The sequence below is a fragment of the Crocodylus porosus genome, unplaced genomic scaffold (genome assembly GCF_001723895.1).
Source record: "Crocodylus porosus isolate Cpor-Errol unplaced genomic scaffold, CroPor_comp1, whole genome shotgun sequence".
Lineage (NCBI taxonomy): Eukaryota > Metazoa > Chordata > Crocodylia > Crocodylidae > Crocodylus > Crocodylus porosus.
The window spans coordinates 10,339,249-10,364,160 of NW_017728927.1; positions in this window are offsets into that span (position 1 = coordinate 10,339,249).

The following is a 24,912-nucleotide window of genomic DNA, read 5'->3' on the forward strand; positions in this document are numbered from 1 at the left end:
AGAGTCTGAACAGGAAACCCAGTATCTTTCCACGGGATGAAGCCTCACAGGAGAGCTGTTGTGATGAGAAGAGCCGGGGGCTGGTCAGCCTTTCTGAAACCAGTGCAGTGTCAGGCGCTGCTCACGTAACTCAGTCCTGACTGGTTGCATCTCCTGTCCTGGACCTGGGCTCTCACAGCAGCATCACTTCCTGCTCCGGGAGTCCAATATTCAAGGGTCCTTAACACCCAGCACCTTCCTTGGCTGTCAGAGGGCCTGCGGGGCCTGGAGGGGTTTTGATGACCCTGGGGCATTTACATTGCTTCCCTGGTTTTTCAGGCCTGCAGCTCTCAAACAACCCCCACCTACCTGCTCCTGACACCCTCTCCTACCCCACCCGGGCCGCCTTGACCATTGTGGAGACGGAGCTGTCAAGAGCGGTCCCTGGTCAGTCCCCTCAGTGGGCTTCACCTCTGCATCTCTGGCTTCAGGGGAGTGCTGCGTCCCATTTTTCCCCTGGGAAATTCTCTATTTATTGAAAAAAATTTACTAGAGCTGAGCAATGGCCCTGTAGGTTAGAGCAGCCTCAGGGTCGCTCTAGCTTTAACTGGGGTGCTGAACCAGTTCCCAACAACCCTGAAAACCAAGGGACTGCAACATTTAAAGCAACTTTTGCTCTTCAGCCTTACATCCTGCTCCAGCACAGCTGGGCCATTACCTAACCCGTATGTTCATGGAACAATTTGCAACCTGTGGCCTCCAATCTGTAGCTGAGGAAAATGAGGCAGAGGGACAACATGGCTTGCATGAGGTCGCACAAGCCAGCGGGGGCAGAGCAGGAATCAGCCGTGACAATGCCTAGTGCTTAGGTCTATAAGCAAACATCTTTATACCGTGATAAATATTAGAACGCCACATGACAGACCTGGCTGCTCTTTTAAAGTAGAATAGACAAAACATTATTTTCCTTCCCCCCCCCAAAAAAAAAAAATCCCCAGTGAACCAGAGTGTCTCATTGAATCTTTTTTTTTAATGGAAAAATATATTGATTTCATTTCTAGTTTTTTTTCTAGTGGAAAAAAAAAATGAAAGCAGGTTCTTGCTTTAAGTCAGCCTTTCATTTCAGTCCAAGAAAATGTCCTTTTTTTTTTTTTTTTTTTTTGGTTTAGACCTTTCCCAGTCGACATTATTTGGAACTTTTCTTTCCACAGAAACATTCATTATTTTCAGTCTTTGTCCTGTTTGGGGACAAAAACAAATGTCAAAACATTGGACTCGCGCCCCCAGGATGGAAATTTTATTTTCTGACCAGCTCTGGCAAACACCTGTGAAAATGTATTAATAATTAAGAGGGAAAGTGTGTGTTTTTTCCCCCTCAGGCACGTGTCCAAACATGCAAGGTGTTGTATTTAGATGGGGGAGGCAGAAGAAGAGTTTCCTGTGGGGGAGCAGAGGAAAGACAGAGAGAAGAGCAAAGAGCAGCAACACTGAGCTCAATGGCGACGTGGGTCGCCCGTGTGTTAAAAACCAACCCCACCGGTTGGGTTGGAGAGAGGACAAATGGGGTCACTCATTTCCGGACAGAAGTGATGCAGCCGTCTGTGCTATCTTCCTCCCCGTTCCATGGACTCAGGGTGGTCAGGCATCTGTCTAGCCGTGGCTGTCGGATGCGTGCTTTGATTCATTGTTCTTTCCTGTCCCAGTTCTCCATCCTCTTCTGAGGGGCTGATGGCCAGTCCCAAGGTTCAAACCCACCCCGAGGTGCTTGGACAAACAAACACGGATGTGCAGCTCTTCCAGCAGAAGAGAGATGTTCTCCCGCACCTAATGGCTGGCTCCAAGCCATAAGACACAATGAGGCAGCGTACGACTGGGACACGGGCATGCCTGGGCGGTGCTAACCGAGGCAGGAGGCCAAGGAAAAGCTACAGAGAATCAGAGGCAAACCAGCTCCCGTGTCTGATCACCCTTATCAGCTGGGCCTGATTTTGTGACCGCTGGAGTCCATGGGACGTTGTTATTGACTTCCAAAGTGCCAGGAAAAACACATCGACAACAGCAGGACAACTCGTCTAACTTCCCGACTGTTTTTGACTGGGGTATAGTGTCACCGGCAGCCAATCAGAAGGCTCCATCTGCCCCCGGACCCTGTTCCAAAGCTATTTCATAACCGGAGAGGGGACGCGAGGAGCCAAGCAGCAGATCTGATTCCCTGGTGCCCGGGCTGGTGGGTTGAATATCTCCTGTCACTGGAAGCTCTGCTATGCATGGTGACTGCCATAGCAGAAGGTGACGAATGTCACTGAGCCCAGGGCAGCTTTTTATTTATAAACCAGGCTGGAGCAACATGCTCCCTAATTGTTTTGTCACTCATAAACCATAGAGATCTTTCCATCTACCTGGCAGCCAGACCTGAACCTGAGCTGCCCCGACCCCAGGCCTGGAGTCTGTTCCCTTGACGAGGCCTGAAGCTGCCCTTCTTGTTACTGGAACGTGTCTAGGACGACACAAGGAGAGGGGCTGGCGGAGGGTCATGCTTTCTGCCCTTTCTCTGTGACGCCCCCAGCTCACAAAAGCATGCTCCCTTCCAGCTGCTTCGGTGAGATGGTGGGTAAATTCACGCTGGTCTATAAGATGGAGGTGCCTGGGGGGGCTCAGATGAGATTGGGGCCGTGCTGTGCTTGTCAAGACATACGTGGTGCGAGGGACAGTCGCTGCCTCAAAGAGCTTGGAGTTCAGCTTGGCCAGGAAGGATTTATACTGGCTTTTCACAGGGAGGGAACTGAGATGGGGAGACTTGCTGTGGTTTCATACAGGGCCCCACTTTAAAATATCCGAAGGGAGCACTCTGTGCCTGTCCTTTACTGCAGACTTTGAGATCCAGACCCTGCAAGCTTTGCTCCTATGTGAAGTCTTTCCTCTGGAAGAAATCCCATTCACTTCAGCAGCTGCTGGGAGGCTCTTTGTTGGGCTAACCATTGCGAAATGGGGCCTAAAACTGTTATTACTGAGTATTGAAACGGTCCAGAAATTCAACTGAACCGTACCGACAGGCGCCCTATATTGGAACATATGTAGCAGAGATGCACATTCTCTCGATGTGATGCATGCGTGGTGGCGTCATACAAAAATGCCATCATCCTGTCCACTCTTCGTGTGTGTCCGTCAGAGGCTGGCTTTATCTGGAGCATCAAGATCACATTGACCTGAGGCGTGCAACCCATTGATGGTTATAAAAGCGTCTAACCTGGTTCATTTGCAAAAACAAATGGAGGTGGTGTCACTCGCAACCACTCCTGCAACAGTGCGCTGTGCGTTTGTGCGGCTTCCTCCATTCAGGGGGCTCGGAGGGGTTTATAGACAAACTAAGCTCTAGCAGGCAGAGGAGCACTATGGGTGTGGAAATGGAGGATTAAGGGATCTACCCAAGCCCAAGCAAGAAGTCAGTAGCAGAAGAAGATTTCCAGAACCTCAACGGGGCCAGAATGCTGTTTGAGGGGTAAGTATCTCTACAAGAGGGTTTTTAATGATCTCACTAAGCTGACACATTTGTTTTCTTGCCTTTGTCCTCTCCGTGTCTCTGGGGTGGCTCCTTTTATTACAAATATGCACTAGCTCCAGGGGCAAAGTCACGTCAAAGAAGGTCTTCTATTTTGCCCTGCAGGTGATCAGATTCTTTTGCAGTTCTCGCATTCAAGTACCAGCTAGGGTAGGCCCTCCTTAGCAGCTGATATTGCCTATAATTACCATCCCCAGTGACAAAGCTGCAAGCCTTTTCTTCCCAGGCCTCTTGTTCTATTATTTACACTGAAGCTCCTTTTTCTGAGGTACTTCTGGCATAAATCTCCCCAAGAACAGAACGTTTCTAGGAACTTCGTGTGAAGGCAGAAGAAATAGAGTCTGCCCAGGAGCTTTTTCTACTTGTGAGTAATGGCAAAACAGCAGCCTGCCAGTAACTGCGAATACTGGGGCCTCAGAGGATGCAGATCCAGAATCACGGGCCTCATTTCTTCACCAAGGTACTGAAAACTTGTTGGATTTCATTGGGGCGAAAGTGGATCCCAAACAGGTTGAGTCTGTTGATTGCTAGGACTGCGAGCAGTGCTGCAGCCTGGATCCCCACAGTCAAAAAGCACAGAAGGATCACAGGGCTGAGTTTCTAGCAGACAGGCAATCAGCACTTCTTGGGAGGGTCTGGATCCAAGATAAAGCCAGTAGGAAGAATAGTGCTGTGTACGGTGACTGCAGCCAGCATCAGACTGGCTCCCGGTGTCAGCTGCAGCCCTTCACTGGACTTGCTGCAGCTACACTGATTTCGCCGTGCGAGGATCTGGCCAGCTTTTGTGTCTGCCACTCCCAGAAGCAAGGACTTGATCGATATAATCTGCAGGGTGAAAGTGCCATGTTGTCACTTTGCACTTATGACCTATGAAGCTTATTTGCCACCATGTTCACTCATAAAAATACGGGACCATTAGCTCTGTGTGATGAAGTGCTGTATACACCCTCTGGCCATTGCCTTGCTCGGGGAAACTGAACTGGATTTCTGAAGTGGACCTGGATGGGACGCACACCAAGTCTGAAAAGTTCCCTATGATAGTTGCAGGCAGGTGAGAGGCAATATCCTGATCTTGTCCCCTGTGGTGTGTATGTGGAAGGCCCCCACCAGGCAGCTCTCCTGGAGAAGTAAAGGGCAGGGTTTCCCCATTGCCTGCACAGTAATGCCCAGAGGCCTTTATTTACATAGGAAGTAGCTCCCGTATGTCTTCCAATGACTTTGATTTCCCAGGTCATACAGCAAAGGAAATCACTCGCCTGGTAGTTTCCACTTCATTGGAGCACAGCCTAGGTGCCAGCGGTTTTCAGCTTGGCTCCTGGGGTAGCAGGGTGGGCTGCCCAGCTGAATCCCACACACTTCATTGACTACATCACTTACGTTTCCCCTGTGTAAGGGGGAGGTTACAGCAAGCGTGTATGAGCGTGCCCCACTCAAGCCATGGGCCTGTTCTGCTCAGACGTCAGCCCCTTCTTTGGATGCTCTGGGATCCTTGCTGTCCTGTTGGCTTCCATCCCTTAATGGGCTCAAACCACCACTGGGTTGAACCATCATAGTCCCATTGTCTTCACTAGAAGGGTGCCAGCTTGAGGACCTGGCCCCTCACATATGAAACTGTTGCTACTCAGGAGCTATGGGGATGAGCGCAGGCTAGGCAGATAAAGTGGATGCAACCTCTGCAAGAGCCCTGGGAATTCTGGATGGGAACCAACGAACCTCGTCAGCAGCCTTTGACTGCTTCCAGGTCCTCTGGCTGGCCCCTGAGACCCTCTTCAAGACTCCCTGGATTATGACTCTCAGACTTTAATCCAACTTTCTTCTCAAAACTTGGCTCCCATCATCTCTGCTCCTGTAGATGATGATCTCTAGCTGAGATTGGAGACCCTGTCCTGATACATGTGGCACAAATGTGCGGGAAATACTAGTCCCTGACCTGAGGACCTCAGGGCCAGGTCTTGTAAGAGGCCTGGCTCCTACTGCTTTCATAGATATTTTTAAAAATATACCCCATTAAACTTAAAAGAGAGAATGGGGAGGGGTGAAGAAACCTAGAGACAGAAGCATCCAGCAGGTCAGCAGTAGAGCTGAGAGGTCCAGCTAAGAAGTCAGCCGGCTCATATTATCTCTCTCTAGATGGCATATGTGCCGTTGGATCTAACCTACAGCCCTTCCTTCCACGTCCTTATCAAGGCTAAAAGAGCCTGGAGGATTGTGAGCTCCCTTTATATGATGAAAATAAGCAGGGTACTGTGTTTGTTATTCGAGTGACTGAACCAAAGCACGGCTCCAGCCATCCAGGGACGAAAAGTCCACGGGCATCTGAGCCCCATTTCTGCTGCTGTAGGTTGAGGGGGATTGCCTTCCTTGGCTTAAGACTGCAATTAAACGTCAGGCTAGTAGAGGTGTGCATCCCATTATCTGTCCCATGCCTCCCTGCATCAAGAGGATCACGCCACCGCTCCCTGGACCACTACAGCTAATAATGAACTATGCACATGCTCTTCCATGGTTGAGGGTGCATCAGGTTAAGGAAGGATGAGCATGTGTGGGCGAGGGAGCAGGCTGGGTGCTGTGAGCCTCAGATTTCTGTAGTGGTGGTGCAGGTTGGAGGAGCTGATCCCAGGACAAATGGCCTCCAAAGCCATTGGGAGGGCTGGTTACTGGGAGTGAGATGTCCCATTCTATGGGCACCAGGTGTTGGGGTCAGGAAAGATGTATTTATTTTTTGTTTGTCAGGGAAACCATCCAGCTTGTGTGCCAGGGTGTCCTGGCCTAGGGACGGAGAGCTGGTGTGATAACTGGTATCACAGGTGAGATGTGATGTGCCAAAAGAGATGTCCATACCATCACTGAAAAATAAGTCAACGTGGGAAACCAGAATGAGTCCTTGGAAATGCTGGTTGGTGACTGATTACTCTGCTGCTGGATCATGACTGGCCTTTTCCAGGACCAGGCATGGCCATCCTCTTAACCCTGTCAGCAGTCACTTTTGGAAGACATAGAAGGAAGCCTAATACGAATCACAACTGCGGCCAAATGAATGTCAGATAGCATGGCTCCCACGTGCCTAGAGGTACTGCTCAGCAGTGCATTTGTGCCCTAGCTAGGTACATTAGAGCTGACTTGGATATGTCAACATGTGTGCAATCACACTCCTCACTAAGGTAGGCCAAGCCTCAGGAGAGTGACCTCTGATACCAAAAACATGGGGGCTTTCTAGATCACAGCCATTGCTTGGAATTGCACCCAGAAGTGCCGCCAACCCAAATCAGGGAGCGTTGCTGTTACGCGATCTCCACCATGCAGACAGCTAGGTGTATTCTGCATTAGCTGCAATTTTCAGGTGCTCTTCACAGACCACTATTAGGGGAGAATCAAATAATCAGCTCAACAGGTAGAAAGGGAGACTGCTATTCTGAGACATCTCGAAGTGGCATCACTGCCTCTCCTATGGCTCTCATCGAGCATGGGTGATAGCGATGGGTTCGTTTCCCTGGGTGGGGTTGCAGATGAATAGTTTTCTATGCCTGTTTCTGGTGTCACCCTGGTGCTTAAGAGTAAGCATGAAACGAAGCAGGAGACTCAGCTGTTCGGAGAAAGCCAGGAAGGAAAGGTGCAGTGTCCGCTGTGCCAGGACCCAACCAAAATGTGGACAATTGCCTGTTATCTTTCAGTCTAGCCACCCTGCCCGAATCATCACAGAGCTCCACTGCAACGATGCGCTGTGTGACTTTGGGTGTGAATCTGGGATGGCGATGCCTGGAGATGATAAGGAGTTGCATCACCGTGGGCCAAAGGTCCTTGGATCCAGATCTAGTCTGGGCACTGGATGTTTTGGGTGGGGAATAAGCACAAGACTTACCCAAGGCAGAGGGTCCTGGGCAGGTTTGGGGCTAAGGAAGCACCCTGAAATCTGAATTTCACTGGGGACCCATGGGCTGTAGCAAAGTCCCTCCCAGTTGCCTTGTCTGCCTGGGAAAGGTGGCCCTTTCTCAAAGCGATGTGGGGTGTGGAGCAGAGGACGGAGCCCATTGCTCTCTGCAGAAAGTTGTGTCTCTGCTTTGACAACACGGCCCTTCTAATTGAATGCTAGCACGCCCACCAGCAAGGATGTGGTTGCGATCAAGGCCCAGATTAAGTAGGGAGAGCAAATAATGAATGCCTGCTGTCCTTTCAAATATAATTAAGAGAAATAAGAGATTTCTCAGACTTTGGGTCCCGCGGATGGAATGTTTTATTCATGGCCAGGCTGGGAAGAGCTCGGCAGCCCCATTAATTATGGGAGCCGCTCCTGGCTCTGAGGCTGCCTCTAGAGAGCCAGCCACGGCTTCATCATCCTGACATCCAGAGCTTCTTCTGAGCTGTCTGGGAGGCAGGCTGCAGGATGCCATGGGGAAACGGGGTGACTAGGAGCAGCCCACAGACTGTGGACATCCGCTCCTTGTCTGCTGCAGGGTTAAAGAGATGCACCTTGCTGAATCCTGGCTTTACAGGTCCGGGTTCAGCTTCAGCCGTCACAGGCTCCAGCTTCTCGGTGGTACTCAGAGCAATTACACTACAGTTCACTTTCAGGCAGACCAGCTAGTCGAGCAGGAAGGTCACTGAGACTAACGAACATTATTCTGCTGTACAAAGACAGCGAATCCCCTCTTCCCCAGGGATCCTGGCGGTGGGGCAAAAGGCAATGTAAAGCCCATGGTTTGGGTCAGGAGCCCACAGAAAAAGGAAAGGATGAGTGCATTGGAAGTGCGCTCATGAGCTGCATGGATTGGAGGCAGGGGATGTGAGTCGAGGCTGGGACCCGGTTCTCCTCTCCACACCCCCCGGCTCTCACCAGAGTGAGTTTATTGGAGCTGCTTTGGATAGATAAGATGCTTGGCAATCTGGAAGAGCGGGAATGCGATAGGATGTTGGCTATGGCTACAGCCGGGGTTTTGGTGGGCACTGATGCTTCTGCCAATTCCTTGTTAACACCCAGAGGTTCTGGACTGGAGCATCTTGCTCTTCCACTGCCAGGTTTGGGGTTAGGAAGGATTTTTGCCCTGAAGGTATGCTCAGCACAGATTGTGGGTATTTTAGCCTTCCTCTGCACGATGGGGCACGGTCCTTTCCCTGGGATCTCCTGAGCAAATACTAACCAGCGACTTCCCTGTCTCTTCCCACTGTGATATGTTGTGGAGGGTTCTCGGAGCATTGGACATTGTGCCTGTGCAAGAGTGGGGATTTTGGAGTCTCCTTGGGTGAATGACTGCCTGCAAGGGCAGGGCATTGGAGCTGATGGCCCAGGAGGGACCTCCCAGTCTTACCTCCTTAATGATGCTGACTTCAGGGCAAGCATTTTTGCCTCCTCAGCACATCAATAAATAAGAACAATACTATATTAATTCCCGCTACCTCGGAAGAAGGTTTTCCTTAGGGGGTTGGTAGCAGAAGCTCTATAGATTTTCCTTTGGATTTCTAAAACGTCACCCCTTACACCGGGAAGGCGGGACAGCGCTCTCGCTGGGCTGAAGTTTTGGCTCTGTCCTTGCTGCCCATAAATTGGCTCCCTTAGGATCTGTGCTCATCCCGTGCCCTGTCCCCATTCGTTATCTGTGGTCACCAATTTTTTAACGTTCTGCTTAACCAAGAGCGGGTTTAAAAGTTACTCCCATTTCATGGGGTTGGTTGGTTGGTTTAGCATGAATTCATTGCTGGGCAGGGGGCTCTACCTGATAATGCAGGGCCCCCCTTTCAAAACAGGAACCAGGGTAAAGGGCCCGGAAGCAGAAGTGCACTTTGATACTAAAGGCTTAGGTCAAGAGACCTGGAGAAAGACAGGAAAAGGCAGGGGAATAGGACGGGGAGGATGGGAAGAGGATTGGGAATGTAAAAACCCACGAAGTTGTTACTAGCCTACAGTGGAAGAGTAGCCGGGTCGGCGAGACATGTACCGCACAAGACAGCCCAGCGACTGAAGAACCACAAGCCCGTAGGTAGTGGCTGCCAGTGGAAGACTTGAGGCCCATGGTTTCGACATTAAGGATCAGGCTTTCAAAATGTATAATCAGGGTCAGATTTTCAGAAGAGATGGGCGTGTTATTCGTTGAGCTCCTCATCTGGTCCAAAAGCCAGGGCTACACAGAAGACTCATCCTGCCAGGTAGCTGCTTGGGCTGACCTGAAGCACAAGTGCAGTTGTGTCTGCAGGGCACTTCAGGCAGGCTAATTAGCACTGCTGAGTGCCCGCGACAGCTGTCCTTCCTGCTCAGATCGAGGCATTGCTGCCATTTGGGAAGCAGGTTGTACAGATCTCCCTGGTCTCTCACATGCGGCATTCGAGAATCCACCGGTCGCCTCTGAAAACCGAGGCCGTTATTGGTATTTCACCAGTACCGAAAGGTGCCAGCTGCAGTCAGGGTCCCATTGTGTTAGGCTCTGTACAGACACAGACTAAGAGTGAAGTCCCACCCTGCCTTGAGGAGCATATCATCGAAACAGAAAAGATGGAAGAGAAAACCGCAGTGAAGTCACTTGCCGAGGGTCAGCCGGCAGGTCAATGGCAGAGGCAGCCATTAAACCTGATCTCCTGTATCCACGTCCGCTGTTTTAATCGTAGGGTCCATGACTAAGCTTTCTTTCTTTGACTTCTTTCTTCCTTCCTTCACGGTTCTTCCTGGACGAACATTATTATTTCCAAGAGCTTGTTCATTATAGCAGTCGTACTGGTCGGGTGATCTCCGGACCATCCCTGGAAGGTGGCAGCCTTCGTGGGGTCCTGTCCTCCTCATGGTTTTGACATAATCCATGGTGACCTATGCAGATTGATGGGCTGGCAGTCTACAAAACAACTCCGGCAATGATCCCCATTCATGAGATGACTCCCACACATCGGCATTTTCAAACACAAGTGGCTGTTTGTTCTCAGTGAAGATGCAGCAGCCAAAAGGAGTTAAAACAACAGTGCTGATGAAGCGTTGTTTTTTCCGGTAAGAACTTCATGTTTGCACAGGGCTTTAGTGAGCTGGCAATATTCAGAGCTGCCCTTGGAGGCTCATTCCCCACATCCTCAAATATCTCCTACTTTTACAACTGCATATTCTTTGTATGGGCTTCCATAGTGATCCAGGCTCTCTCATAGCTGTCGCGTGTATTAATGCCAAAGTCAGTTGATTGCAAATACTTTGGTTTCACTGCAGGTGGATGGTCTTTGCCTGGTTATTCAATAAGAGGAAAGCAGATGCTTAGCTCTTTGTTTCTTGCTGGGTCAAGAGGAGTTCAGACAGTGGCCCCAGAGTTACCAGTCCCTAGATCTCCTCAGGCAAAAAAGAACTCCCCCCCACCCCATTAACGGGAAGGAGCTAATTGCTAGCAATAGGTGTGACTTTCAAGGGGTGGTAGGAGTGTCCACATGTAAAAGGTTTATTTTTGGGAGCCATTATAGCCAAGCTAGAGAGGTAGTGGCATCTTGTTATTCTTCTAGAGCAGTAGTTCTCCCCTCGTTAGACTCAAGACACCCCTTGTTAGAGTCAAGACACCCCTTGCAAAATGCCGCTCTTAGATTTCGCTCTTTTCTTGACTACAGAAAAATAATAGAGTTGCTCTTCTGTTGCAAAGAACTCAGAAAGACCACAACAGGCCAGACCGGTTTTGACCCTCTGGATTCCTATGATGACGTCTCTGGGCTGATACTGTGAATCACGTGTAGATGGTCGCACCTACACCTAAACTTACCAATTGCATGGCCTCAGGGGTGGCTGGATGTGATACCACCCACATCACTCCCTTGTGCGTCTTAGCTATACTAGCCCGGCGGGTGGCTATGCTTGGATGGACCTATGGCCACTAGCAGAGCTAAGGGGTTCCTATGGCAGCACGGGGCATCTGGAAACAGGTGCTTTGTCCAGAAGACTGGTAACTAGAAACACCCATGGGATTGGAGGTGGGGAATGTTTCTCTCCAGGTCACTACCATTTTCTTACAAATAAAGAATTGCATTAAATGCATGTAACAGGGAGTCCTGAGCAGGCTTACAATGGGCTTCAAGTGGCTGTTAAGAAGGGTCTGGGATTTGGTGCAAAGAGCCCTTGGTGGTCAACCGTGTTTACAATTAATTCATGTCCAGTTCCCACCACTGTCCATTGCAGGTGTGGCAATAAAATTCAGATTGCCCGGCATCCTGCCCCTGCCTTAACCACAGCACCAGGCTCGGTCTCTGATAAAGGAGGCAAACCCATGGGGGACACGGCCTCTCTCGGGTGGTCTGGAGTAGGGCGAGCACCCGGGCAAGGCCAAGCCAGGGGAAGGTAGGCTGGTTATCAAGAAATCTCACAAAGGGGGAAACATTGAAATGATCTCCAAGGGAACTGGATCCAAATCCCCATGATGGAGGGCGAGCAATCCCGTGTTGCAGCGGGCAAGGACCAGGCGGGCTAACGTTGGAAGGTTTCTTCCGCTTCATCTCGTGGTGATGTTCTGAGCAGTGATCCCAAAGAGGAGAAATGGAGACTGTCCTTCCCTCTCCGTGAGCGCGGCGTTGAGAGGGATGGAGGAAAGTATTTGAAGGGAGAGATTTCAAAGGGAAAGCTCAGCCTGCGTGAAGCCTAATGAGAGGGTGGGAGAGAGCTCTGCAGGGAGACAAACCTGTGTTGAGATGAGAAGGGGATCGTTTCAGAGTACCCTTTCCCCCTCACGCTCCCTGCTTTGTAGTTGCTCATGTAAGGAGCCCTGCTCAGCCAGGGGCTCATAGGGCATGTCAGTGCCTTTCTTTTTATTTAAATAAGAGGATCAGGGACCAGTCTGAGTCCCTGATGTGTCCAGAGAAAATCGCTTTCCCCAGAGGAGCTGGGATGCTAAGGTCGGTCCGATGGAGGGTCACAGGAGACTCTTCGGTCTCATCATTTGAGGCCCATTAGTCAGAAGCCTGCCCTTGTCATCCCGGGGCCAGGGGACAGCAGGGCTGGTGGTGCGGAGAGCTCCTGACTCACGCGGCAGGCTGGCACATGGGATTTGCAGAGCCCTGGAAATGGAGCAGCACGTGCTCTCCCCTGACGTACAGCTTCCCGCTTCCCACGTGTCTGCGCACACAAAAGCCGGTGGGCTGGCTTTCCCTTGGAGCCGGCAGACCGTGCATCCTCAAGGTCAGGGTGGCGGAGAGCCCTGGGCTGGAGCATGGCTGCATATGCATGCCAGGAAGAGCAAGGGACACGGGGCCTGCCAGGGGTTTGCCAAGACGTCGGCACCCGGCAAGGTCAATGGCAGCCTGCTTGTTGGCTTCAAGGTGTGTGCAGGCTGGACTCTGGGGCAGGGGGAGAACTGGCCAGACCCTGTCTCCGCCTCTCAAGGAGAACATGAATCCCAACCCCAAGGCAAAGGAGGTACAGGAGGAATCCTAGCTCGGGCAGAGCCCAGCAGCCCTGCCCTCCCCAGGTTTAACCACCTTACTCCTGTGCAGCTGCATCCTGTCCGGACAGGCGAGACCCACAGCCTTCCCCTGCACCAGGCTTTTCCTCGGGTCTGTTCCTGAGTTGGCCACGAAGTCACCGTCCGAACGAAGGGAAGCCAGCCTTCTGACTTCTCCAGGTCTTTGCCGCCCCAGGGCACGTGGACACACGATGGGGGTTTAGTCTTCTGTGCCCCCTAAATTGAAAACTATGGGTTTTAACTGAAACCCACTGTTTCAGTTTCAGGGTTTTATTTTTCTGTCACATTATGGTAAGGGGCCTGAGCCTTTTTGTTTCAGTGGAGCCTGCCTGCGGCCTGGAGGCGAGCTGCTGGCGGGTCAAGCAGCCCCTGAGCTGCGGGAGGTCCCAGTCCTTCCCTCTGCCGTGACGGCAACCCCTGGGGAAGAGGTGGATCAGGCCAGGTGCTGCCTCCGAGCTGGGGCAGCACCCAGGCCACTAGCAGCCCTCTTGGGTGGCCTTGGGGGGCACCGCCACCATGGAGGGAGGAACTGGGCCCCCCACAGCTCAGAGGCTGCTTGGCCCGCTGGCAGCTCACCCCCCAGCCATAGACAGGCTCTGCCAAACCCCAAAAGGATCAGGTCCCTCACTGCTTCTGCCTTCAGTAGGCACCTGCCGAAGGCAGACGCGACGAGGGGCCTGATCCCTTTTTTCTGCGGCGCCTGCCCCCCTCTCCCACAGCGGGGGAGCAAGCCGTGGATGTAGTTTACTGTGCAGTGATGCAAACTCATCTGAAACCCCCCAAACTGGCGCACGGGTAATGTGCGATGCCACTGAGCCCCACAGAGTGACATTTTTGTTCCGTGTGCATCGCGACATCGTCACGTGTACAAGCGCCCCCTGCTCGTGGCTCTAGACCACAGGTCACCCCTGGGGCTGTCTGGGCTTGGTGTGACTTCTCCAAAGGGCTGAAAAAAGCAAGAGATGCTTTGCCAAAGAGTTTCTAGTGTCAGGGAAAGAATTTCTGGCCGGTGGCTCTCTGGGCTTGGTCTTAACCTCAGCAGTATTGAGGGACTGAGGCAGTGGGACTTACACACCCCAGGGGTTGTGAGCTAACTTGTCCAAGGTCCCTAAGAAAACCAGGGCTGACTCCTCGGCTGAGGTTGTCAGGAGAGAAGCTGCAGCCCAAGAGCCAAGGCTGATTTGCTTCAGCTGAGGACCTGGGGGGGGGTGACTCAATTAGCTAATGGATGTGAAACCTTGATTGGGTGGTGGGTGGGATGGGCAGTTCAGCTGCTACAAAGGCAAAGGGGCTGGAGTTAGGAGGGCTTTTTGTCTGTGAGGGCAGGTTTGGGTATGCAAAGAGTTCAAAGAAGCAGGTAGGGGTTGGGGTAGCTGATGGCTGCTTAGGTGCAGAGCAAGCAGGGAGAGGGGACTCGGGAGGATTTAGAAGGGTAAGATGGCTGGAAGGAGGAGCGTGGCTGTGCTCTGCTGCATGCAAAGCTGGAGGAGAAAAGACAGCTTGCTACCGCAAGGGATAAGAGCAAATCCCTGAGTCCTGCCCAAAAGGGAGGGATGGAAGAAGGGCTGTGGGATCTCCAGCACCCATCCACAAACACACCTTCCCTTGTGTGCTGGCTAACAAGCCACTGAAGCCTGGGTAATGCAGCATGTGGGGTGCCTCTAGGCAGGGCAAGGCAGGGGAGTCCTGGGGGGCCGTATGGGAATGCGGAGGAGTTTAGCCCTTGGTCTCTGGGGGTCCCGGCTGCCTTCCAGCAGCTTTTCTGCCTGGGAACAGACCCAAAAGGCAGCAGCTCGCTTGAAGGAGGGGCTCTGGGGCAGGATTTAAACTGCAGCCCGGGGTTTCTCTGCTAGTGCCAACTTCTAGGGGACTTTCCCAAAGGACAGTGCCATGTGGGACAGCTGCACCTTAGTAACACCCCCAGCATGCCCTGTCCAGCCATGCTCCGAACACACAGCCTTCCTCCACTTAAGGCCCTCAGTGCCAAGGAGATGGGCCCTTGGAAAGGTGCCAGACAGCTTCCTCGGTATGGGAGCTTTGCTGGAGTGATTTATCGGTGATCACACCCTCTGTGCTCTGGGATTACATTATCACTGATGGACGCTGCCCCTCTGACCTCTCCCCCCACACATTAGTTGTATTGCCTCTCCTCCCTCCAGCTTTTCACTTCCAGCGGCCTTGTCCCGCCAGGCTTAGTCAGGGAAGAATTGGTACTGGATTGTGGCTTTGCTGCCCCGCGGTTTCCCTGAGCTTGTCCTTCGCTATTCAGTGGCATGCCACCTCCCCTTCCACCCCAAGCAGCTTGGAGCACTTTAGCTGCCCACAGCCCCATGCAAAGCCCTTCGTGAGACCTGCTGCCTTGCTCTTGGAAAAACAGGAGGTCACCCCAGGGGAGGTCCCCAGTGCCTTCAGAGACCTGAGAGAAAGGCACTGTTCACCCCCCTCCCCGCAGCATTTCATGACCCTTGCCAAGGCAAAGTGCGATCCTGTAAGAGCAGCAGTGATTTCCAGGTCATGTGCTCTATGAAAAGCCATTAGCTGGTGGGAGAAGAGCCCATCTATCAGGGCTTCTGTGTCATACACGGTTTCCCTATGGCACAGAATCGGCTCCCAGCGAGGCAGAAGTAATGTGCTCTGGAGGTGAAGAGGCATCAGTTGTTGGAATGAGAAGAGACATTAGTTAGTCTCTATAAGACTCTGAGACCGGGGTGCAGACATGGGCTGCAACCAGGCCATATAGAGAAGGCTTCAAGTATGGAGCAGAAGCTCCCTGCCGGAGTTTCCTGCAGTAAACAGCAGGGTTAGAAAGGTGCCCCCTTGATTTCCTCCTCCTACAGCCAGCTTCACGCCCTATGATTAAAGGCCCAGCTCCTGGCCCCCGCTTTCTAATTCCGAACATGTCATCCTCTGCAATTTTAATGCCTCTACAATGGCCCTTCAATTATTTAGCAGGCTGGTAATGGAGAGGCCAGGCTGCGGAGAGGGCGCTGCCAGGCGGGGCTGGTGTCTGCAGGCAGGCACGGTGCCCGTGTGGCTCCGGTTCGGGGAACTTTGCCAATCAGACAGAAGCAAAGAGAGCCCTTTTCTTGGAAGGCTGCAGGCGAGCGGTGTGTGGGCTGCTTGGCCCGTCTCCCCTGCAGGGACCGTGCAGCACGTGATGAGCCAGGGGGTGAAGTTTAGCCTGGCAGCTCCCCTGTAAGGGTGGGGAGTATCAGCCCCGGTGCCCGGCAAGAGATGCGCAGAACGGGGAGGTGAATTGACTTGCCCAAGGCCATCCAGGGAATCGGCAGCAGAGCCAACATCAGTGCTCAGACTCCCAGCAAGATGCTTTAAACCAGCTTGTGCAGTCTCCACTCCCTCGCCCTGCCTTCCTCCTCTCGTTCCCAGCTTGCCCTTGGGCTGCATTGCATCCCGCCGCTCTGGGCCATCTGCTGCGGATGACACGTTCCAGGGGACCGCGTCCCCTCGATTCCCCCGAGGCTGCCATCCCTGTTCTCCCGTGTGGTTTCAGAGGGTCAGCTGTTAGGCCTCCCCAGGGCGTTTGACCCTCATGGGGAGGCCCAGGGCTCTCTTGCACAGGGGACTGCGGCCCTGATGTGGGAGCGATGCTCACTGCTCCGACGGGCCAGAGTGGATGCTGGATTAAGTCGCTTTATGCAGGGAATAGATACATGGACAAAAGTTATAACAATGGCCTGAGCTCCTTCCAGAGGCAAGGAGGTATGGAAAACCCCATTGCCCATCCCTCTGTAGCGAGAGGATGGAGCTGAGCTCTGCTGACTTGGGGATATGAAAGCCTGCTCTGGGTCCCAGCAGGTCCTGAGGCCATGGTGGACTTGTGATTTGAAGCCCCTTAGCGCAATGGGGACCAGCTTTTTTGGCAGGCATGCCACAAATTACCCCCACACCCTCCCTGAATGCTGTTTCAATCCCTTTCCCCTGCCCAGTCGTCTGCTCTGCTTTCTGCCCTCTGCCCTGGGCTCCCTGCTCAATCCACTGCTCTGTTTTCCGCTCCCTTTGCTATCTACTGCTGTGCTGCTGTCCCCTCCCTGGTCTGCTGTGCCACTCACAGAGGCGACCTGTGTCCCTGGTGGCACTTGTGCCCGCCCCTGGACTACAAGCAACAGCCTGATTGAGTCCTTCTTTCAGGGGAAGGGTCTGACAGCACCCTAACCCCAGAGGGTGCCTCCGAACAAGAAGAACAACATTTGGGTGACTGCAGGGACAACCCTACAGAGCTTGCCTGGGCAGCAAGCTTTTGGCCTCAATGGGAATGTCAATACATTCACATTCACTGCCCAGTAACCTAAATTACTGCACAGTAACCAAAAATTACTGTGCAGTACAGGCGGCGTCTACATGTGTGCACCTGAACTGAGCAGTAAATATGGTGATTTACACCAACTTGGGCATAAATTTGATACCTGCATCATGCTGATTAGTTACTGCACAGTAATGCACATGTACACGCCTTACTGCACAGTAACACTGTGTGCATGGACTGACTTGAGACTAACTTTAGTCCCAAGTCAGTCTGTCCACATAGTGCTACTGTACTTTGACACCTGTAGAAGCCAGCCTAAACCTGCTTACTGCGTGGTAAATGTAATGCACAGTAAATGCACGTGTAGACACACCCAGTATGTTCCCGGGAAACTGCAGATCCTGGAGAAGAAAGGGCTGGTTGTAGGCCTTGGTACCACAACCGGCTGCGGGTGGTTGGCTATTGGCTGTGCACAATCCCAGGCAGCTGGCACAGGACAGGGCACTTGTCGCATGCCACGGCCTCCAAGTGGAGGCCAGGCAACCTCAATGGCGTGAGCCAGGGCTAGTTTGGGAGCGGGCCCTAGGGGCCAAATGATGGGCATCTCCACACCAGCCTAGGTGAGTCAGTTTGTGGGGGCGCACACCATCTGGTGAGCGAGGAAATCTTCCTGCTTGAATGGACTCAGAGGGAGCCATGAGCAGAGTCTCCCTGTGCTGGGGAACAGCTTTCTTCTGGCTACAGGCTGCTCCATGGTTGCCAAAAAATTAAAAAGGAAATCTTGTGCTAACAGGGTAATTAATTACAGCTTCTTAGGAGAGTCTCAGTCCCAGTAGTGCCTCTGAATTGCTGTCAGGCTGGGAAACGCTGTTTCACTGAATGGGAGAAGACCTGTTACAGAAGGCTGGATTGTTGCTGCTTTTGCTGGGGAAAGAATAGGACATTTGCAGCTTGGTATGTGGGACATGGTCCCTTCCCAGACCAGCCAGGGCACTGTAAAAGCCGGAGACGCTTTCACATGTCCATCGAGCGTGATCCCAAACAACAGCACCTGGCTTTGTCTTCCAGAGCGGGCATCGCTGCAGCTCCAGGCCTTGGCCTCTTCTGAGCAGACACCTGGGGTGCTTTCTGTGATGCAAGGGGAAAGCTGTCTACAGGCAGTAATGAGAGCCAACAACTCACTATGCTCATGCGTGCAGTCACCCCAGAGCCCATGACTCCAGTAGACTCAAGTGTCTGATCTAAAGCTTGTTGCTTTGGGTCAGGCCTCAGTCCAGGACATTTAGTATGATTATTGCCGCAGGTCTTCAAAGCCGCAGCCACCGAGCAGAACCTCTTGGTGCTGGGTGCTGTACAAACACAGAACAAAAAGACTGCTGTTGGCCACATTTAATGCTCAGCCGGTGTGTGTCTGTGTCTGTGTTTCCTACCTCTTTTTTTTAACTTCTTGGAAAGCATGTCTGAAAAGCTCGAACCTTCCTCTTGAAATCTGTTTCTCTCTCCCTGTGCTCTGTAGAGCAGGTTTGCAGCTTGCTTCAGCGTCTCACAGCTCCTTTGTGGTTTGTTGGGGAGTTTCAACAAGCATTTGCCTTTTTTTACAGGCAGCTGCCTTAGACTTGCTCTGGGTGTGTCTACATGTTCATTAATGCGCAGTAGTTACTGCACATTTAGTTTAATACTTGCTTAATGAAGTACTAACTAAATGCAGAGTAACTACAGTTACTGTGCAGTAGCACCAGTACTGCTTTTTTGTGACGCTTACTGCACAGTCGCCTAATAACACTGCACCGTAGTGTATTAGCACGGTTTTTGCCTGGCACGCTACTGCGCAGTGTTATTAGGCTACTGCACATTAAGTGTCTTGTGTAGATGCGTCCTCCGTGGAAAAGGTGCTGCTAGAGATTTTCTCTCCTGGGCGGAGCTTAAGCTTATTAAATGAGCTAAAATCAGCTTCATCCAACCCAGGACTCCTGGATTATAGCAAGGTATCTTGATAATCATCCTATCATGTCATCTACCCTGAATTCACTTCTGCCTTTCCCTTTAACATAATTTACTAGACAGAGGGAAACTGAGGCCCACACAGATGCTGACCCAGTACCGGAATCCAGGTCTGTGTTTCATAGAATCATAGAAGATGAGGGCTGGAGGGGACCTCAGGAGGTCACATCTAGTCCAACCCCTGCTCAAAACAGGACCAGCCCCAACCAAATCGTCATAGCCAAAGCTTTGTCTAGCCGGGTCTTAAAAACCTCTAAGGATGAAGATCCCACCACCTCTCTAGGTAACCTGTTTCAGTGCTTTACTACCCTCCTTGTGAGCAAACTCTTCCTAATTTCCAACCTCAACTTCCTTTGCTGCAACTTGAGCCCATTGCTGCTTGCTCTGTCAGCTGCCACCACCGAGCACAGTCCAGCTCCAGCCTCTTTGCAGCCCCCTGTAGAGAGCTGGAGGCTGCTATTAAATCCCCCTCGGTCTTCTCTTCTCTAAACGAAATAAGCCCAGTTCCCTTAGTCTTATCCTCATTGGTCATGTCCCCCAGCCCCCGAACCATATTTGTTGCCCTCCACTGGACTCTCTCTGATCTGTCCACATCTTTTCTGCAGTGGGGGGCCCAAAACAACACAGGGCTCCAGATGTGGCCTCACTAGTGCTGAATAGAGGAGAAGAATCACCTCCCTCGTCCTGCTGGCAATGCTCCTACTACCAACGCAGCCCAGGATGCCGTTAGCCATCTCGGCAACAAGGGCACATTGTTGGCTCATATCCAGCTTATTGTCCACAGTCACCCCCAGGTCCTTTTTTGCAGAGCGGCCACCCAGCCCGTCAGCCCCAGCCTGTCCCGATGCATGGGATTGTTCTGTCCTAAGGGCTGGACTTTGCACTTGTCCTTATTGAACGTCATGAGATTTCTTTTGGCCCAGTCCTCTAATTTGTCCAGGTTGCTCTGAATCCTAGTTCTACCCTCCAGTGTATCTGCTACTCCCCCTAACTTGGTGTCATCTGCAAACTTGCTAAAGATGCACTCTCTACCAACCTCCAGGTCGTTGATGAAGACATTGAACAAATCTCACCAGCCAGCTCCCTTAGCACCCTCGGGTGCATGCCATCTGGCCATATGGACTTGTATATGTCCAGCTTTTCTAAATAGTCCCCAACATGTTCTTTCGCCACTGGTGGCTGCTCAGCTCCTCCCCAGATCTTGCTACCCGGTGCAGTAGTCTGGGAGCTGACCTCGCTTGCGAAGACTGAGCCAAAATGGGCACTGAGCACTTCAGTGTTTTCTGCATCTTCTGTCACAAGGTTGACTTGGCAAACCTGCTTTCTCCTGCCCTACTTCTCTTGCTGAAATGTTATTAGCACTCCATTCGTCTCCTTCTATCACTTGTTGCCTGTTGTTGCTTTGATCCCTTTATTTATTTATACATTATTTCAAAGAACTTTGGGGGAAAAAATGCCTCTGTCGGGAAGGTAAGGTGCTGCCTTAGCCTGTCTGATTTAAATATAGCAACACATGCAATGATCAAAGCTGGGATTTGGGTACTTCTATACCTCGATGCATTTAGGAAACTCTTCCCCTCTTGCCATGACACAGAGCCGCACGGAGGCTTGTCAGGATCCCAGCTGTCTTTCCTGGGACCTTGAGTATACGTTGAGCGGCTAACGTCAATTGGTGTTGGTCTTCTTTTCCCGGCGCCTGGGCCCCGATTGTTTCCTAGCACAGCAGCACAGCTCATGAATAAAGATGGAGCTGATTAAAAAAGGAAAATCCAGAGCAAGGTAGAATAAAAGTGATTTGTAGAGATTAGATGCTCTGGCACGTCAGATGTTCCCTCAAGGCCTGAGCGAACATGTTTGAGCAAAAGACCTGTAAGTTTTCCTCCCTGGTAGCTAATGGCTCTGGGTTGGGATGAGTAACTCCCCAATTTGATAATCATCATTCCCAGGGGACTGCAATAATATTACAGGAGCTGCATTATGCAGGGAGACCAGAGGAACACTTTAACCGATCGGGTGCCAGGGTGCATTACATTGCTTTGGGGTCTAGTGCCCATGTCCCGTTGGAGTGGGGTACAGAGTGTCCTTGGAAACCGTTCAAAAGAGCTTCTGTATTTCCCAGCTGTGTTATCTGTGCTGGGTGCAGAATAGGCTGGAATCCAGGCAATAGGCCCATATAGTCATTAGTGTGTTTTTTTATAAGCTTCTTTTAATAGCAGCCTTCAAGTACCGGAAGGGTGGTTCCAAAGAGGATGGAGCGGGACGTACAGAACAAGGAGCAATGGGCTCAAGTTGCAGCAAGGGAAGTTTAGGTGAGACATGAGACATTAGGAAGAACTTTCTCATGCGGTGGGCAGTAAAGCATTGAGAGAAGTTCCCTGGAGAGGTGGTGGGATCTCCATCCTTGAGATCCTCCAGGATGCTGCAGGGATGCTGGCGCCAGCCAGTGATTTAGGATGACTGCGGTGCAAGTCCCAGCTCCGCCATGGACATCCCACGTGAGCTGGGCCATGTCACTCGGGGTGCCTGTGCCTTAGTTCAGTGGTTCTCAGCCTTTTTTGTACCAGGACACATTTGTAAACATTGACCAGTCCCAACCCAGTAAATAGTTTAAGTAGAAAACAGCTGCCTGGCCCTGCTGGTGCCCCTCACTCCCAACCCACAGCCCCCTGGCCCTGCTGGTGCCCCGTACTCCTGACACACTGCTCCCTACCCCCAGCCCTCAGTGTGTGAGCCTGGGCATGGGTGTGTGGGGTGGGGCATGGGGGGGGCATGTGCCCACCCCCTAGATTTGTGCACCCACGGAGGGCAAAGGGCTGCAGCCTTAGCTGGACCAGTATGGGCAGGGGCTACCTCCACGGCCCAGCAGGTGGGTCCCAGCATGGGGTAGCGAAGTTGCTGTTGCTGCCGGTGCCACCATCATGAACCCCATGCCAGTTGCAGTGCCAGCAGCGCGAGGAGTAAGAGATGGGGGGGCCCATGCTGCCCTCGCCTCCTCCCACCACCAGCCACTTGCGCACCGGGGCTGCAGCTGTACCTTGTCACCGTGGCCTGGCTGCTGCTGCCAGCACTCCCCTCAGGCTGCCAGTGCTGCCCAGCACCCACCTCCCCTACGGGGCAGAGCCATGGCCTGAGGGGAGTGGTGACAGTGAGGGTAGCATGCCCCTCCACGCCCCCCTGGGTCTGTTACTCCTCGTGCTCCTAATGCGGCACTTGGCCCAGTGTTCACGGCAGTGGCAGCAGCAAGTCTCACTGCCCTGATCCACTTTCCCATGCTGGGACCCAGCTGCTGGGGCATGGAGGCAGCTCCTGCCCAAGCTGATCCAGCCAGGCTGCAGCCCCGTGCCCGCTGTGGGCGCACAAATCTGGGGGCACACATGCACCCCCAGCCCCATTTCATTGTCTATGCCCCCCTCGCCCCATAGACTTACCTGCAAGGAGCTGCAGGAGCTGCTTTCCACCGTGCCTGGCTGCCACGTGCGTGTGTGCATGCACGGGAGCACACGCGCTGCCCCCAGCCCCAAACAGCCCCTTGCAGGCTGGGACGCTCCTGCAAGGGAAAACCTGTGTTTTTCTGCATTTTTCTGTGATGGTCATGACCCTTTTCTATATTCTTGTGACCCACTTTTGGGTGGTGAGCCACAGGTTGTGAAACACTGCCTTAGTGGAGGTAACAGCACTTCCGTGGATAAATACCCAAGAATGGGAGATGCCCGGAGCAGGCAGATGGGGAGCTTGGGTGTTGCTCAGCCTTGTGGTGTGCAGAGGCTGCATATTGTTTGTTGCCTTCAGAAATATGTGTGGATCCACAGCTCACGGTGCTCCAAGCCCCGACAAAATCGCGGCAGCACGTCTGGGTGGTCTCCACCCGGCTCGTCCCACTGGGGAGCTTCTCTCTGGCGTGGACAAACGGCTCCGTGGTACCCCCAGCTTCATTTACCGTTCAACCAGGATGTGTCTCGCAGTGTGATAACCTCTTCTCCTTTACATCCCTGGCACAAAGGGAAGCTCGTGTTTCTCTCTGTGCTTCTGACAGCCAGAAGGAAGGGAGACGCTGCCTTCCCCGCTCTGGCCTGCTGTTGAGTGTGGGTCACCTCTTCTACTGAACAATTTGGCTTTTCCTGTGTGGGCTGTGCAGAGTGATGGGTTCCCCTGGCTTTAGATCTGATAGACGGCCTCTTGGTGCTGGAGGAAGGAATATTTTGGGGCAGAAATAGGGGGACCCTGTGTTGCATGAAACATTGGCCATTTAGGATAGCCGGTGGATTTGCCAAAGTGAAAAAAGGCAGAATTTGGCCCATTCAGGTCTATTAATAATAATGTAGTAGAAATCATATAAAAGTTGGGCTAGAAGGGACCTCTGAAGATCATCTAGTCCGACCCCCGGCCTGAGGCAGGATCAGTCCTACCCAGGTCTCATTATTTGGATTGTAGCATTCGGGCGCTCCAGCCGCGGGACACAATGCCCCGGTGCCAGATGCTGGCCAAACACAGAACAATGAGCCTGTCCCTGCCCAAGCAGCTTCTCATCTTAAACAGCTCATGACTGAAAACGGGATGCCTCGCACAGCAATGCTTTGCCCAGTCCCTGGCACACCTTGTCCAAATGGTGCTCTGTTGAAATCGCGGGGACATCAGGACTAATGGTGGTGCTCAGATGCTGGAAACAAGCCATGAATCCAATGCAACCCTCTGTTTACACTTTTTCTCAGCCAAAAGTCTGAATCAAAGCCATCACAGGCACTGCATAGAGCAAGAGTGAGGAAATGCAACACACGATCGGGAACGTTAGAGGGTGCAATGGAAGAGAGGGGTCCCAGGAAATGATGGGGAGTATGTTTTCTTGAGTAATTCATATTCCAACTCCTGACTACAACACTGCAATCCAAAGGATTAAAAATACGGAGGGCAGGCTCTTTAAGATTGTATGAAAACCAAATCACTCTACTACATATTCTTAAATGCACTTGAGATGCTCTTTCCTTTGCCTTCAGGTTGTACTTTTTGGCACAGACACGAAGACTAGAAGGATGCTTTTAAAAGAAAAAGGGAGTTGAGATGCTCATGGAATCACTTGAGTGCAGGTTTGGAGGCCTGAGCAAAAATACTGGGCATCTCATGATTAAATTGCAAACATTGGCAGCACTGTGATTGTTTGCTTTAGTTTTTGGCCAAGATGCCACAGATGTGAAATGAAGATGTATCTGCTGAGCCACGGCAGACGGCTTTCCTTCCAATAAATCAGGTGGCATGTTCTTTGATACACATCGTGGCTTTGTCCCTGGGGAAAAATATCCACTGGATGCAGCTGGGTTTGTGATGAGCAAGAGAGCCTCTGAAAAATTCCTCCCAGGATCTTTCTGAGACCGGTGTGCGCTGGCCAGGAGGTCCGACTGTTGTGTCCGGCTGTCTCGGATGCTGTATGAAATAAAGCTGCTCCTTTGACAAGTGCTGGAGACTGGGGTGAGAGGCAGGAAGCACAGGACACTGAAGTGGACAAATGCATTTACCCTGAAGTTCAGAGCATTTTCTCAAGGGCGGATGGTGGCTCAAGACCCATGAGCTCCCATCCTGCAGTGCTTCAAAGCACCAAGAAGAGCGTCTGCCGTTTTGTGCCGAGGTGGGACAGGCGGTAGTGACACGTACGGCCACCCTGAAGAGCGTGCCAGGAGGATGCTACCAAATTATAACTCTGCCACATCCAGCCGATTAAA